The sequence below is a fragment of the Lathyrus oleraceus genome, chromosome 4, assembly GCF_024323335.1.
Source record: "Lathyrus oleraceus cultivar Zhongwan6 chromosome 4, CAAS_Psat_ZW6_1.0, whole genome shotgun sequence".
NCBI classification, from domain to species: Eukaryota; Viridiplantae; Streptophyta; class Magnoliopsida; order Fabales; family Fabaceae; genus Lathyrus; species Lathyrus oleraceus.
Window position 1 is genome coordinate 93063334 of NC_066582.1, and position 17501 is coordinate 93080834.

The following is a 17501-nucleotide window of genomic DNA, read 5'->3' on the forward strand; positions in this document are numbered from 1 at the left end:
GAGGCCTCTCTAACCATCTCCCACCTTCAAATCCATGATTGAATTGACAGTTGACTTTGGTTGACTTTCTAGTGTTTTAGATGAATTGATCATGAACTGATGAGCTTTGAACATCCAATGCTTGACCAAATCTCTTCAAAATGATCCCTAGGTCACATGAACTCATTGAACCAACCCTAGGGCTTTGCTTTCATAGGAGATGCACTTGCTTGGTTGCACAACTGGATCTCCTGACCAGTCTTGACTGATGAACTGATGACTTAGCAATGGACAATGCAATGCTATGCAGTGGACAATGCTAATGTTAATGACCTAAAATGAAAATGTATGTACAAAATGGGAGGTGCAAATTTGAGGTGCTACAGTATTTTATCGATGAGTTAGCTTGGCTGAAGCACAAAAGAATAACCAATGAGACATATGGCGAAAGAGAAACCTTCTATGCAAATGATGCATGAAATGAAATGCTTTGGTTGTTTTTATTTTCAAGGGACTTACTATTTTATTTGCAAATATATAATGATAACAAAAATTGAAACAATTTGTTTTACCATAAAAATCTGTTTTATTTATATTATTGGAAGGATTACACTGAGTATAATTTAAGAAACCAAAATACAAAACACAAGAGGAAAGGAAACTAATCATCCTAAGGATCCCTTAACAACAGTATCAGATGACTGGACCGCAGGCGCGTACTTCCTTCGGATGCGTCGAACCTCGAACTCAAAAGAAGTCTTCATCTGAGCCTTCTCAAGGACAAGATGACCTACAATCTTCTTCCAAGCACCGGAAGGTTGAGGCATACTAGAGGAAGATGAAACCTCTGGCTCTCTCTGTCTCTTCACTGCTCAGTCTTCAAGAAGTTCAATAAGTGCATCTTTGTCCTTAGACTGAAGCTGCAACTCCTCATGCTTTCTACTCAAAGAATGAAAACGCTCTTCCCACATATCCTTCTCTTGCTTCATCTTAGTGAGTGTGTGTTCCAACTCCTCGATATATTGGTTAGGGAGAGTTGATGGCTCAGCCACAACCATAGACATAGGTCTCTCACAAGCATAAGGCATCTTCAACTCCAAATCTCTTTTCTTCACCCAATGAGTGTAAGCTTCCAAAGCTACACAGTTGCGCAGACCAAGCTCAGATCTTCCTTTCCTATTCATATCACTCCAAGCATGTACCATCTTCTGCTTCAAATGTTGGGTATCTTTACCCTCTTGATAGAAAAGAACTTCTAACTGAGGGTTATTAGGTTTGTCTCTCAATGGGAACCCAAGTTGACGACGAGCCAAAGCCGGGTTATAGTTGATCCCTCCTTGTGTACCAATGAGAGTCACATTAGTGAATTCACCACAACTATCAATAATATCCAAGCTACTCAATGAAGAATCATACCAAACTATATCATCATTAGTGAGAGACATAAGTCTCTGAGACCACCGTAGACATTGTTTGTTTTCCATAAAAGCAGGCGTCTGAGGCAAGTGCGAAATAAACCACTTGTACAGAAGAGCAACACAACACATAATAGTTCCACGACATTTAGAATTCCTCAAATTCAAAGATAAGTACATATCACCCGACAAAGTAGGCACCGGATTTCCAATCAAGAAGATTCTAATGGCGTTAACATCAACAAAACCGTCAATGTTAGGGAACAAAGTCAAACCATAGATGAGCAACACCAAGATGGCTTCAAAAGCATCCACACTGTAAGACCCTAATTTTGACCCTAATATCCCTCATGGCATCATGTTATTGCACAAGTGCATTGCCTCAAGGATCATAACATGTTTGGCTCCTTAACCCTAGGGTTGGGACTTGTTTGAGTGATTTGAGATCACCAAGCATGCTTGTATTGTATATTATTTCTTTTATTATTTGATTACTAACCAAAAGCACAAAAATATGTCACTAAATCTTTTTGTTTTGAAGCTCAAATGATCATGTGCTCCACAATACTCCTAGGAGGCTCCTAAGCCCAATGCAATGGCTAGATGAAGATGAGAAAAAGCATGATAATGGTACAAAAAGTCCCTAATCACCATATATGTATCCCAAGTATATCAATTTGCCAATTTGATCAAGATAACCCAAAGGACTTGAAGATTGTTTCCCAAGGAAACCATAATTTCACTCTGCTTTGACTGTGCCTTGCCCATGAAGCAATCTTAACCTCTAATCAAATTTAATCAAGTGAAGTTATTTTATTTATCATTTTATGCATATATGAGCCTATTTGAGGCCCCTCAATCATTTATTCATCAAGTTTGAAAGTTTAACTTTGAAAAGTTGACCAGTCAAGTCATATGACTAAGCTGAGGTCCACTAAGCTATAATAATTGATGTGTTTGTCAAATGAAGATGACCCCAAACGAAACAATGTTAATATTAACCATATGAACAACTTTCATGTTCATCAAAAATCCATTTGAATCTTGGAAGGTCATCATTCATTTCAAAACATTATACGTCATTTTGATTGAAACCCTAATTTTAGGTCAACTTGCCAAGGGAATAACTTTCTAAATTTTTATGATTTTGAGGTGGGACCAAACGCATTGGAAATATTAAGATGTCTTCTTCAAATGTTATGTTGGACAAAATTTCACAATCCTAAAGTAAATACATGTGATATTGCAAAACATTATAGGTCATCTTTGACCCAATTCATTGAATTTGAAAAAATAACCAACTTCAAATGCCCATAACTTTGTCATATAAAATCCAAATAAAGAAAAATTTCAGCCTATATTGACTATCTTGAGAATATATACAACTTTTACAATGAAGATTTTTTCATTTTAAGCTTGTATCAAGAGGAAAGAGGGGTTTGATCAAGCTTACTTTTGGTTAACTTTTTCAAAGTGATTTAAATATGTTTTATACTTGAACTTTCCAAACCAGTTTTTATCAACTTGAACATGCCAAATGATTTTTTTCCCAGCATGAATTTTGTTCCTTATTTCAAGAGTTTTCCAACCATTACTCACCTTAGTCATTTGGGTCTACCATTTGGGAGATTCGAATTTCTTTTCATTTATGTGCATTTTTGATATTTTATGTTTTAACTTAAAATGCAAGCAGTCTTCATTCCATGTGCATGACCACATGCTTTCCCAATGATCTCAGCAAGCTCCTTCAGCCATTCATGGGCCTCTCACACGTCCACAAATGTCCATGCATTCAAAAGTTCAATTCTCATGCACATGAGCAAAGTGTGAACTCAGCTGCATTCACCTATAAATATAGGCTTCTTCTCCTTCATTTCACAACCTTTTGGAGATCCCACATGCTGCAGAACTGAAACCATAACCCTCACCAAAGGAATCATTCACCATTTTTCAGATTTTTCAAGCTTGAAATTCAGCAACATTAGTTGAGTTTCAAAGCTAGATTCCTTATCCAATCATCTTTCATACATCCAGAGATTAAAAAGGAGCAAAAAGCTTGAAGAGTTCGTGCCCACAAACTCACTAATTTGAAGGTACAAACTCAATCTATTTGGATCTGAAACTCATAATTCAATGTAGTTTTCTTGTATTTTGGTGGTTCTCTAAAGTCCTCATACCTAAGGTAAGCTTTTGGTGCATTCAATTTGCCATTTCATGAACAATCCGTGTGGACAACATGATTTTCTCCTTCATATTTATCTCAATATAGGAAGAATGAAAGAAATCCAATGGTACAGTGATGATCTACATCATATGAGCTTCATTTCCATGTCCTTGTTTTTCATTTTCGTTGAGGTTTATTTTTCGGCAATTCGTGTCGGAATCTGTTTGACTGGTCGGAGAAGATGGTGGTTTCCACCGCCACCACCATGTGTACTGGTTCTAGCCCTTGGATCTCTCCTTCACGATCTAATCTCATGTGTCCGTTTTAATTACTTGTTTTAATTCATTATGATGCGTTGTTGACTTGAGTCCACCGTGCATCATCAGATCCAAGCCGTGCAGTATGCCACGTCAATTAATGAATTGGATCCGGTGGCTCAGCATTTTTCATTTTATTGCATTTTCCTTTTATTTTCTTTAATTAATTTCATTTTCAATAATTCATTAAAAATTCATTTGAGGTCAGAAAAATATGAGACCAACTCTAAAATATTTCTTGAAGAATCTAGTTTTATATTATAATTCTTAATTATTTTTGTGACTTCATTTGATATTTTCATGAATTATTTAGTTTTTAATAATTTTAATTCATTTTAAAATGCTTTATGACTTTTAAAAAATACAAAAATATTTTCATAGCATCTATGGATCATGTTAAGTCAATGAAAAATAGTCTCAACAATTTCTTGTTTGTTTTGAGATTATTTGAGATTTTAATTCATATCATACTATTTTTTGTTGTTTTTTAATTGATTTTAATTACTTTCTGACTTTAAAAATTTGTGAGAAAATTAGTCAAAGCTTGTTTGACTATGTTGAACCTATGAATATTTAATTGGACTTTTTGAAGTTGCTTTGAATCGAATTTGAGATTCAACTTTGTTTGTTTATCTTTTATTTGTACTCTCTTTTAATTCAAAAATTACCAAAAAAATATTATTGACTTCTTGACTTGTTATATTGATTCTTCTTCTGTTTGGTGTTGATCAAGGTTGAATTCATTCAACTTTGATCAAATTCATTGGATCTTGTGGTTTGAAAATCCTTAAGTATCATCACATAGAAAGATGAATGAATTTGATCAAGGATGAGTTATCCCTTGATCAATTGGGATTGATTGTTGACTTTTTGTTTAGTCAATAAACCTAAAGGTAATGAAAACCCTGCTACACACACTATTGGCTTGAGCAGCTTCCTTGATGAGGAAATCAGATGGCAACCCAAATAAACCTTCTTTCTTCACCCAACGAGCCTCTATCTCAGACTTCTTGAAGTGAAGAGCTTCACCTATAAATGACATTTGGGAATCTCTTCCAATCCATTAAAATGCACTTTGCTAGAAACAGGTATTCCCAAGAGATGGACATACTCCTCTAACATAGGCATAAGTTGATAATCGGGAAAAGTGAAGCAACGGTAGAGAGGGTCATAAAACTGAAACAACACACTCAAGAGTCCTTCGACCACATCAACAGAGAACACAGGCAAAAGCTTCCCATGACGTTGCTTGAATTCCAAGGGATCTAATACAAAAGATGATAGCTTCCTTACCTCTTTCAAATCGGGACATCTGAAATTGTACTTCTTAGTGTTCCTTCGTCCACAAATCATAGTCTAAAAATATTTCCAAATAAAACTTCAGTTCCTTAAAATTACTTATCATGTGATGAATGTTATGATGCGCATGAATGCATGAATGCAACAATCACAAATAAGGGATCACACACAAGGCAAACAAACAAAGGTCAAGGGATGAATCAAGTCATTGTTGAGATCAATAATCCATTTTGGTGGATTATGGTTTTCACATTATCAACACCCAAGTTCCATTGATATTGACAAGACTTGATTGGATCAACCAAGAATCAAGGGTTTGTTGTGAGTCACAAGCATGGAGTCGGGTTAAGAACCATCCCAAATGAGTGTACTAAGGATAAAACCTGTAAATCATGTTCTAAAAAGTTCCCAGAGTCTTAATTCCATCTATCGGATATTAAAGGTTATGATGACTGACTCATCAACCCATAATATTCTCAAGAGAAGCTCGTCTGAGTCTACACTTGAACACTCTCTACACTATATCCTAAATAGGTCAAGAGGGGTTAAATGTTCTATGGTCCTCAGCTTCTTGCACCCCAAATTAGAGAATGTAATGCCTAACAACAAATAACTTGTGTGACATTAATAGCTCTAAAAGGGTCCCCACTGAGTAGATGGGTATCAAGCCAACTTGTTAAGGACTAATCCACACAAGTCGAATATGACTATACCATCTTCCTATCTTAATTTCACTCAAGCTCGGGTTAGAACTTATCTCACCACTTCGAGATCACCAAGCATAACAAGCAGATTATATCATACAAACAAATATACATACATCAAATACACAATTATATACACACAAATAGGTAGGCTAAACCCATTGGAGACTACTCCCCAGCAGAGTCGACATTTAATTTCTATAGCGGTAAATTCATGACCATTAAGTTATTGATGAACTTAACGTCAATAAAACCAGAGTCACCACCGTGCTTTTATTGTTTCCAAGGGAAAAGGGAAAAGTAAGAACAAAATCCAAAGGTAAGAAGTTTTCAAATCAAAACTAATAAAATGCCAGAGATTACAGGTAAGGGGGTTGGTTACACAGAGGGAAGGTGTTAGCACCCAAAGTGTCGTAGGTACTCCTAGGGAGCCCTTTCTTGTGTGCATATGTGTTTTTATATAAAATGATGTTTGCAATAAATATAGTGTGGGTATGAGAAAAGAATTCATTAATTATATTTTTGTGTTTGACAAGACCTTCAGACTTGTTCCTACGAACCAACATAAAAATGAGGGATCAAAACCTCGTAGTTCGTGGTATCAATTTCAAAATGAATGAGTTGCTTTTAACAAAAATTTAAGTTTAAAAGAGGCACAATGGGCCTAAAAGGGTTGAATGAGTGTTAGTTCTTTTTGGCTTTTAAAATTTCAAGTCAACATGATTAGGTTCATTTACAAATTTGATTAAAAAAAGAGTTAAAAATGCAATGGCATAAGGCCAAGGTTTTTCATTTGCAATCAAGTCTAAGTTTAGAAATCACAAGAAAAGAAGATTTTTAAAGGAGGGAGAGATTTGAACTTTAAGAAGTGGGGAGGAGATGAAGAGACTAATCCTAAGCAAAAATTTAAAAGTTAAGAGTTTAGAATCAAGCAAATATCAATGGGATGCAATCCAATAGACAAGAATGTCATATAGAAACCCAAATTCCCTTGGACTTTAGAATCAAGAAATATCAATATACAAATATGTAGAATGAAGAGTAAGGCATCAAATAAAGATAGCCACATCCAAGCTAGCAACTCCATGATTTTTGTCATAATCTCCCATGTATCAGATGACTTCTGAGATTGGCACTAGACACAAGTTCAAATTAACAGCTTCAATAAGACCATGTAGCAGATGAACTCAAATGGGATCTCAATATTTGTATCAGATGAAAGTTCACTTCACAAGCACTTGGTTTCATGAAAGTTGGCATTGGCCAAGTCCTTTTTCATAGGGAGTGTTGCCCTAATTCTAAGTCCAATGTCTCAGATCAAATCCAACAGTGCACACAAATGTCTTTTAGGGTTTTTGTTGTTATTATGTACATTAAGGTCAAAGGACAACAAACACAAACAAGTATATACAATCACAATATAATCGCAAAGTATGGCTCAAGTGAGAAAACTGAAAATGGCATTAGAATAAACAAGTTAAATGGTATGGATAATGGGAAATGAATAAAGGCTTGAATTTAAAGTGTATAAAAATAAATGGCTTGAAATTAAATGTTAGTTGAATTTTATTGATTAGAAGTTAGTATTGCTTTTGCTTTTGTTTTGCTTAATGCATTCTTTGGAGAATACTCAACCCACTATTCACAAGCATGGATTCTTGAACCAAGACATCTTACAAAGGAAGGAAAAAATGCCAAGTTTCCACACAATACCATGAAAGAGGGGAGACTTACAATCTCACTTACTAGAATGCTATGCCTTTTGTGTAACAAATTTAGCACTATGTTAAGCAATTGTAATTGGACTTATGTAGAAGTCACAACTATTTTAGGCCGGACAATAAATTTTTTAGTGCTAATGCATGTTAGAGATATGGTATTATGAACCATACTCCTAAAACATACCACACTTAAAAGAAAATGCAAAAGGGGTGGACCTAATCTCATCCATACTTATGTTGATTTTGCAACTAACTAGCCTTAGAATATAGAGATATCATAGGTCCATGAAATGAATGAGAAGAGAAAGGGATTGAGATGAAGAGGGAAGGGATATGGAATCAACACAAATTGGTCAAAAGAGGACTTTTATCAAATTAAAATCATTCATTCATTTTTGGAGATGAAATGTACATTTCATCAATCCCCTAAATCCAATGATTTTAACTCAACAAAGTCAAATCAACCTTGACCAAAGCCCAACAATAAGACTCAAACTCAGCAAGTCAACACAAATAGCTTAACACAAGTTATTTGCAATTAAACAAATAAAAATCAATTAAAATATGCATTAAACTAAATTAAGGTTGGTCAAAATCCTAAAACCTCATCAAAACACCAAATAAATGGCCATGAGTTTTTTCTTAGGTCAAACAAGGTCAAAGGACATTGGAGAAAAAACTTCATTTATTTTGGAAACTTGAAAGTATTTTTAAACAATTAAAAATATGCACAAAAACAATTAAATCATGAAAAATATTAATAATGATCCAAAAAATAATTTTAATTTAGAAAATGAAAGAGGAATTTTTAAATTTTTTTTTGGTGAGAGTCTCATATTTTTTGGATCAATATTAAAATTAATATGAATTAATGAAAATAAAGCAATTAAACAAAAAATCAGAAAATGCTAAGATACGTGGACCACTTGATCTCCCTCATTAATTAAGATGGCAGATCAAGTGGATCAGAGTGCGCGTTCTATGATGGACTCTAGTCAATACGCTGCACAGATAGTAATTAAAACCAACCCGTGAGATTAAAACAAAATAAGAGGATCCTATGGTCTGAGACATGCCAATGCATCGTCGGAGCTACAACTCCGGTCTTCTTCTTTGGTGGACCTCACTGGACTGATCCACCTTAGACCATCACTAAAATAAAAAAAGGAGGACATGAATTTATAGTAAAAATGCTCAAGAGTTCGAATCTGGCCTCAATTTCATCTAACTCCAAGCATATTGAATAGGGGCAGCTGTAGCACCTCAAATTTGCACCCCCCATTCATTCATTCATTTCATTTTTAGGTCATTGACATTGCATTAACATTGCATTAACAGTGCATAGTACCTTGCATTTCATCAGTCAAGACTGGCATCAGGAGAAGTCAACTGTGCAAGAGACCAAGCATTTCCATGAGATGAAGGCCCTATGGTTGTTCTAGAAAGCTTACATGACCCAAGGTCCATGTTGAAGCAATTTGGCCAAGTGTTGAAGGCTCAAAGTCCACAGTGCATGACCAAGTCATCTGAGGCCCATAAAAGTCAACTACAAGTCAACTGAGGGCTAGGAGATGGAGAAATGGTTTGAGGCACTTCATTCATGTTCAAAAGAGGTTTATTCAACATGTCAAACTCATACCTTGAAGATTTTGAAGCCAGATCAAAAGTTTCCGAAAATGGAAAATGACCTATAATTTCAAGTTTCCAAAAATGGCAAGTTTTTGGACCAACTTCAACTCAACTTTCCAACATCAAATAAGCTTCAAATGAAATTTTGACTAACATGAAAGTTGAAGATATTTCTCTCCCATTTCCAAAAAGTCCAAGATCATGAGCATCTGATGAATGGTTGAGGAGTTATGATCAAATCATGGCAAAGTGTGCTTGAAACTTCAAATGGCCATATCTTTTGAACCAAGACTCCAAATTTGGTGGTTCTTTTTGCACAATTCTCCTCATGACAAGAATTTTCCAAATACCTCATCACATTGCATGAAATGGGAATATATGATCACTTGCTTATTCATGAAGTTTTTGAAGGAAATTTGCCAAAATCAAAATTGGTTGATCACATGCATGTAATTCCAATTCCAATGTGTGCATGGAGTAATTTTGAGTGGATTTGGGCCTTGGTGTGTACTGTTCACGTGTGCATCCCATGCATGAGGTGAAAATGCAAATTGGTGCATGCACCTTATATCCTTCTAATCTCATTTAGCTTTGGCCTAATCATGATTTCAGGTTGATTAAGAGGACATATATAAGGTTAATCATAACTGAAGTGGAGAGAATACACAAGTTCAGATCTAGAAATTCCCATTTGTTCTCAATTTTCATCTTGCTCGATTTTGAATATTTCTCACATAAACCTCATTTCTCTTGGTAAATTCATGATCATGGAGTGGTTTTGAGTGAGATTGAACGTGCATTTTGAAGAATTCGTGCCAGATTCAACCATACCTGAAGCTTGAAGGTGTTAATGGAGTTTTCAAATTAAGCTGGATTCACACGTGTTGGAGCTTCAATTTCTTCATCAATCATCTCTACAAACATTCTGGAATTGATCTGGATCATTTGGAGTGTTGAATCGTGCAAAACAGGAACCTGCTCTTCAAGAGGTAGGATTTTTGACTCTCTTAATTCTCAAATTCATGTACATATTTATGTAGATCTTTGTTTGCTGAGAATTTTGAGCTAAAAATCGAGTGAAATGGTGTAGTATTCATTGAGTTATGCGCGTTTGAAGTTTGAGATGCAAAAATGTTCATGCTCGATTCTTTTTGATCTTGATGTTTTAAGCTTAAATGTTTGTTGATCCTTGCTCACCATTGAAAGATCTTGCTAATGATGTAATTTTTGTCGAATTCTGGATGTTTCTGGAATTTCTGGAATTTGGTGGATGAATCTTCATCTTCTTCATGATGAAGATGATGAATCTTCATGTTAGCGACGGTACTGAGCGTGCTAGCGACGGATTCTGGGCAGGCTTAGGGTTTTCAGACCAAACGACGTCGTTTGGTATTCGCGCGCGCATTTTGAATCTGGACAGGGTTCGATCCCTGCCGAGCGCGTGTTTTCAAATGTTAATTCATTTTTAGTGTCTCCCTCCTCTTTTGCCATGCTTGTTCATCTTTGACTTTCAATTTTTTTGTTAACTTAGAAAAATCATAATAAATTGAAAAATTCATCAATTCACTCCCAAATTTTTGCAAAATGATCCTTGTTTTGTCTAGTTTTTTATGATGATGAGTTTGGAAGTTGTGCACGGCTGGAATTTTACTTGCTCTAGGTTGATTACTCATAGGTGCATGTATGATCTTGCCTTACTCTTCCTATCATGAAATGCTTGATTTTAATCCAATGGACTTGAAATTTTACATGCTGATTCTAGATACATTAATGGACCTTTGAGTTGGTCATTTTACATGCTGATTTTAATACATTATTTGAATCATTTATGTTTTGATTGGGAATTTTCATTCTTAATGTTCAAATGTGTGCCTTGAATTGGTCATTGACTTCTCTTGCCTATTACATGAACTTGTATGATGATTTTGGTTTGGTCCTTTTTGGGACTTGTTCTTGATTGATTAAATATGATCCATGTTGAATATCAAGTTCTGTTTTGGCCTTTTGATCCATTTTTGACCCTAGGCTTTGACCTAGTGGTTTGGACTTACCATTTGAGTTGTGAATTTTAGGTTCAAGTGTGCATCTCCATGATTGATGTTGCTCCTTCATTTGAGTTTGATCATTTGTTGTTGTTGGCTAACATTTGCTGTTTTGTAGGCTTTGAGGATGGTTCACTTGTGTTTATGGCTGATGTGTTGCATATTAGGTTGTCTGTCTGATATTGACTGTTGACTATTGTCTGGATTTTGTACTGATTGGTTTAGCTGTTTCCACAGGTACTTAAGTTGCTTTAAGTTCATTTGAACTTTGCTTTGCTCGCTTGTGGTTGGCATACCACTGAGGTATAATTCCTTGATCTTCATGTAGTCTGGAAGACCTGTCATGTTACTTTGGCAGGCATCTGTCTGAAGCCCTCCTTAAGAGGCAATGTTTGTGGTTGTTTAATTTTGTGCCAAGCAGGTTAAGTCCTCTTAAGAGGCAATTGGCAGATAAAAGGGATGTGCAATCCATCCCCTGCTATTCAGTTGTGTCATTCACTTTGCTCACACCATGTGTTGATGCATTGTGAATAAGAACCCAAGATCTTGTTGTGTGAGTCATGTGGAGAAGAGTTCCTACATTCTGAACCCCTACACTTTCTATTTGAGTCAAGCTCTCCCAGGCCAGGGATAAGAGCTGTGAGGTCTTACCCACACTTCCCATTTCATCTGCTTCACCCTAACTCTCAATGTTAGGGTTAAGAGCTAAAAACACCCCATTCCAGTTGGCTTGTTTCTACAGCCTAGCCTTGTATGAGCCAATTGTTTGCATATAGTGTGTGTGCTTGCTCTCTTGTGCTTGTGTTTGCTTTATTGTACTGTTTAGGCTAGCTTGCTTCCTGTGCAAGTTAGGATAGAGACCTCAACATAGGGATCGTATGCATGACAACTTCTAGGCTCGAGTCGTATTCTCCCTAGTAGCTTGTTATCTCCCTTGTCTCTGGTTAGGTTAGAAGTTCTTTCCCTGTTAAGGGGAACTACGTCGCCCTGATCCTTATACCAGATGAGGTACGTAGGCAGGAGATGAGCAGATCTCTCCGGGCGCCCTTTTTCTTTTTCAACCCTCTCGTTTGCTTGTGTGGAGTCTGACGTAAGTCCAGCGATTGGCAGTTGGTTTCCTGTGTGTGTTTGTTGGTTCAGAGCCTGATGTAAGTCCAGCGATTGGCATTCGGTTTCCATGTTTGCCTGTTTGTGTGGAGTCTGACGTAAGTCCAACGATTGGCAGTCAGTTTCCTGTTTGTGTTTGTGTTTGTTTGGCGTGCGTTAGCCGAGCTACGAGTGCTCTGATTCTTTATCTGGTTAGAGAAGATATGTATGCATAGGATGCGACATCCTAGCGAGCACATTTCCCCTTCCCCCAAACTACGTCGACTCTGATGTCTGTGTCTGACAGACTACGTAGGCCCAGGATGCGATATCCTGCCGAGTCCCGTTTCTTCCGTCTTTCGTCTGTGTTTGATTCCAGCGTGCGTGCAGTTTGTGAGCAGTTTCTTTAGCAACCTTTCTTCTATTCTTTCTGAGCGTGGATCCCGTCGAGTACGACGGATGCGTAGGGGTGCTAATACCTTCCCTTCGCATAACCGACTCCCGATCCTATCAATCTCTGGTCGCGAGACCATTCCTTTCCAAGTTTACTTCGAGCGTTTCCTTTCCCTCCTTTGGGATAAATAACGCACGGTGGCGGCTCTGTTTCTTTTTCCCGCCGATTTTTTGTGTAATGCGACAGCTGGCGACTCTGTTGGGGATATTTATAGTGAAGTTGACCTCCTGCTGGTCCATCTTCCCTAAGCGAGTCAGTCCTAGCGCTCTTTAGGATAGGGTTTGGTTGCTTTATTGCTTTATTTATTGCATTTATGATTATGATGTGATTGTATATATGTGCATTATGTGTTTGCATGCATCAGTTATCATTGTGCTGGTTGTGTCTCTGTTTCTCTGTGGGGTGGGAGTTACAAGAGGTAAAAGGCCCAATACCCAGACTATGAGTGAACTCTAGGATACCTAGGAATAGAGTGATTCATGGGAAGCGGGTGGTATTGCGCCACTTAGCAGAACATGGTATCACGAGCAATTCAGATCCTGATGGGGTATTATCGTTGCATACACCTGGTGTGTACATGATGATATTCTTGAAAGGGTTGTTTATCCTGCGTTTCTCTTGACCTTACCCTGGCCTAGATGACACCCGTGAGTGGGGAGGGATTGAATCATTTGCAGGTACTGATGGTGACTATGGTTCAGTTGGACTTATGGATATCTATCTCTGACACGCCGGAGTTCTGTCCGTGATCTATCAGCGGGTTCCATTTATTTCGGATCCCCGGGCTGAATTTGAGGATACTGGTTCAGAGGATCTGGTTGTCATCCGTTCAGTGGATTTCCTGTGATGATAATGATATATCCCCCGGTTCCGTTTATTTCGGAACTCCCTAAGTTGGATTTATGGTTACTCGGGCCCTCAGATGATTGTAATCAGTTCAGAGACTGGTCCAGTACAGTTGATCCTCAGTTGACTTGGAAGATGGCACGGTGACCTGCATGCATGCATTTGCATCATTCCCATTTCGCATTCATCTGCATTTAACCCATGTCTATCCGTACTCAGGGTCCATTTTTTGATTAAGATTTTGGTCGAGAGACATCCGGATGTCAGAATGTTGTTGATGAAATATTATCCGTCTCAATGAAGCCCAAATCAAAGGACAGAATATTCCTCATACGGATAGACATTGCATGTGTGAGTCATATTAACCTGTTTGTTGTTTTGTAGGTGTCAGTATCTAACCGGTGCGCATAGCTCTTCCGCTCAGGTACCCTGCTAGACTCTACAAACTCAGACTAATCGATCCGCCTAACGCCGACATTCTCGAATTGAAAGAGATGATGAGGGAGTTGTTCAGAGTCGTGCAAGGGCTCGCCTTGGGGCAGAAGGCAATTGCTGAGAGGTTGGAGAGTATTGAAAATTGGCTAAGGATGGAGAAAGTTCAGGGAAAGGCTCCGTCGTCCGTAGTAAAAAAACCCTCCGGTGCTGTAGTAAAAAAGCCCTCTGGAAGTGGTCAGCACAAGAAGGAAGTTGAATCAAGTGGTGTGCATGCCAGAAAGGAACATGGCAAAGATCGTTATCACCCTTATGCTGCTGCAGTGACCACTCCTGTTGGTAATCCACCTGTACAACAGCGACAACCACCACCTCAATAGAAGGCACCGAAAGCTAAGGGCCAAGTGAAGAAGGGGACGACGGATCGTCAGTTTGATAAGCCACCCGTGACTTATACCCTTCTGTTCAAGAGGTTGAGGGATCTTGGGTTAGCTCAACCAAGGATATTGGTTCCTATAGAATTACATCGGAGGCCTGCAAACTACGATGAGAATGCCAGGTGCGAGTTCCATTCTGGGGCACCAGGACATAACATTGAGGGTTGTAGAGCTTTTAAGCATGTCGTCCAAGATATGGTGGATTCTAAGGCCATCAGTTTGGCACCGATATTGAAGGATAATGCTAACCCCGTGCCTATGCATGGTCCCGTGGGGGTGAAGGTGATGTCAAAGGACAAGAGAGGAATAGAGGTGCCTAAGGGGGATCAGTTAAAAACTTCCATGTCTATGGTCCCAAAACATCTGATGAAGAGTGGAGAACTCCCTAGTGTTGATAATTGTTGTGCGGCCGTCGCCACAAATGGGTGTGTAGTGATGGGGGAAACGATCCAGAGAATGATGGAAGTAGAAATGGACGGTGAAAAATATGAAACACCAAGTCAGGCAGTTGAAACCGTCAAGGTAGAGAACGCCATTCTTGCTGAGAAAGAGAAGAAGCTGTCCATTTCTTCTTACAAACAGGCCCTAGAAGTGGTGAAGAACGGAGAAGCCCTAGGCTGGGGAAAGATCATAGACATTGTGGTGAAAGCAGATATGTTCGGGGTTGGCTATCAGTCAGATCAATACTCGTCTAGACAAAACAGAGGACGTCGTCAACCGTTCACATTCGTCAGTGCCGAAATGCTGGATCCAGGTCACACCTGTGCAGTGGGTGAAAAGATTGACAGTGACTGCGAGCTTGACTCGTGGATAAAATCGTGCGTACCAGGGAACTGGAAGGCCTCAAAGATCATCACTGTCACTCATCCTGAAGAGTAGTAGTTCTATTTTTCAAATTCTGTTTGCATGAAAGCCATACGTTTTTCCCGAAACGTAATGGTCCATTGTAAGAGCCATCTCATGTGTTTCATTTTGCAACATTTTGCATCATTAATAAATGGATGTTTTTGTATTAAAAACGGTGTTCCCTGTTTTTCATTTATTTTTGCAGTTTAAAAATAAAAATAAAAATGAAATGTTTATTTTCATTTTTCTTTCCTTTTGATTTGTCTTGTTCCGACCTCAAAAATGACTATCCTCCTGATCTCATTGATAACAATTCGATTACACCTCTGTATGACTTCGACAATCCGATCTATCATGCCAAAGAAGAAGGCGAAGAAGATTGTGATCTGCTGGAATTAGCCAGGTTGTTGAAACAAGAGGAGAAGGTGATTCAACCGCACGAGGAGCGATTCAAGATTGTTATTCCAGGCACCTCCGAGGTCAGAAAGGAAGTGAAAGTTGGGGCCGCTTCAGAGGCGAGTCGAGAGCAGAATGGTAGCCTTGTTGAAAGAGCATGTTGATATCTTCCCCTGGTCGTATCAGGATATGCCAGGGTCGGATACCGATGTCGTTGTGCACAAGCTACCATTGAGAGAAGACTGTCCTCTAGTGAAGCAGAGCGTCGGTGCCATGTATCAAGGAGCCATGGTGACTTTGTTTCATGATATGATTCATCATGGAATCAAATGCTATGTTGATAACATGATAGCAAAGTCCCAAGCAGGAGAGGGGCATCCGGTAGACCGGGTCAAGTCGTTGGACCAGTAAAGATAATTCAAACTGAGGTTGAATCCAAATCAGTGCACTTGTGGAGTTCTGTCCGGTAAGTTGCCGAGGCTTATTGTGAACGAAAGAGGAATCGAGGTCGATCTTGCTAAAAAAAAAGGAAAGAAAAAAGTAATACAAGAAATGCCTGAATCGAGAACAGAAAAGAAGGTTCATGGTTTCTTAGATAGATTGAATTGCATTTCACGGTTCATATCTCATTTGACAGCCACGTGTGAATCCACCCAAGCTGTTGAAAAAAAAAGAGATCGAACGGTCAGGTAAAATAGTGATTGCCAAGGGGAATTTGAAAGATAAAAAGAATAAGTTGCAGGAACCTCCGATTCTGATGCCGATGGAGAAACGGTCATTAATTCTGTACTTGACAGCCCTCGAGGGGTCTATGAGGTGTGTACTGGGTCAGCATAACGAGTCTGGTCGAAAAGAGCATGCAATTTACCTTAGCAAAAAGTTTATCGACTGTGAAATAATACATTCATTGATCGAGAAAACTTGCTGTACTTTGGCATAGGCTGCTCGCCGACTGAGACAGTATATGCTGGTTCATACCACTTTTTGGATTTCCAAGATGGATCTGATCAAGTAAACAAGTGAAAAGCCAGCATCGACCGGACGGGTTGCGAGATGGCAAATAATTCTGACTGATTCGTGATATACAGTACACCTCTCAGAAGGCAATCGAGGGGAGTGTATTGTCTGATTGCTTCGCTAAGCAGCCCGTTGAGGATTATCAACCAAGGAAGTTTGAGTTCCCTGATGAGGACATCGAGGTTATCAAATCGAAGGATTGTGAGTAACCGATCCCGGAGGAGGGGCCTGACCCTGAATCCGAACGGATTCTGATGTCTGATGGGGTTGTCAATATGAATGGTAGTGGGGTTGGTACCGCTTTAGTTACGCCAAAGGGATCCCACGTTCCTTTTGTTGCCTGGTTATCATATGAATGTACCAACAATGGTGGCTGAGTACGAAGCTGGTATCCTGGGTATCGAACCTCAGAGCGTACGTCTACTGGGGCAACGCCTTTCTCACTCGTGTATAGGATGGAAGCCGTGCTAGCAGTTGAGGTCCAGATCCCATCATGGAGAGTCCTGATGGATGAGAAATTAGAAGAGGTTGAGTGGATAAGGACGCGGTATGAAGAGTTGAGCCTGATTGAAGAGGCTGGCAATTACTTGTCATGGGGCAGTTGTACCCAGTGAATGAAGCATGTTGTTGACCGAAAAGGGCGACCTCGTGCGTACCACGTGGGAGAGCTGGTATGGAAAAGGATCCTTCCTCTTCAAGACGATCGTGGGGAAAGTG